Genomic DNA, 888 nt, shown 5'->3' on the forward strand with positions numbered 1-888 from the left:
TTCTTTACTTGATAACGATCGCTTATACTTCTTTAGGGAGGTGTAATTTGAGCGTATCAAGTAGCATATAAACAACATAAACATATAAATATGAAACGTATTGATTATTATGCCTAATAAAGTATTATAATAATACCTAAAGCAAGTTATATATGCAGTAATTAAATTACGGATCAAAGATTTATGCAAGTCCTATTAGAGATGTTATAAACATATAAATGTATACCTGACTGTAAAAGAAAGTTGATTAACTTTTAGGAATTAATTTCGAATTGAGTAGGTCTCAGTTGGTTAGAGACTCGTGCTGATAACGTGTTGTAAAATGAGAGCAAAATATAATAATACTAAACAAGTAAGGAAGACAAATTGTGATGAGAAGTATAGAGTGGAGAATATTATTTAAAACTCTTCAAGTGTGTTCTTTCAAGGGTGAAAAGACTACCCTTTTTATAGGATTTAGAAGACACATGTTTTCATCTTTTAACCAAATACGTTAGTACAACTATAATAAATACAATAAATACATACATTACGTTAGAGATGAATTAAGAGAAACATCCACACAATTAAGTGGATTTGTAACAAATAAAACTTAATGAAAAATGAATTTATTTTTATGAATTTTATTTTTAGTATCAAACTTATCTAGAAAAAGAAAATATTAAAAAAATTATGCGGGGTGGGTTCATGTGGGACGGATTGAAAATGAAAAAAATTTGTTATGCGGGGCGGATTGAAAATGAAAAAAAATTGTTATGCGGGGCGAGGCGAATTAAATTTTTTACGAATTAAGCTAAACCCGCCCTGCCCCGCCCTCGCCTCCCCCCCCCCGCCCTAGCCTCCTCGCGCACCGACGCATGACGCCGCCCGTCACGCCCCCATCACCTC

Source organism: Solanum tuberosum, unplaced genomic scaffold (genome assembly GCF_000226075.1).
Source record: "Solanum tuberosum cultivar DM 1-3 516 R44 unplaced genomic scaffold, SolTub_3.0 scf00267, whole genome shotgun sequence".
Taxonomy (NCBI): Eukaryota; Viridiplantae; Streptophyta; class Magnoliopsida; order Solanales; family Solanaceae; genus Solanum; species Solanum tuberosum.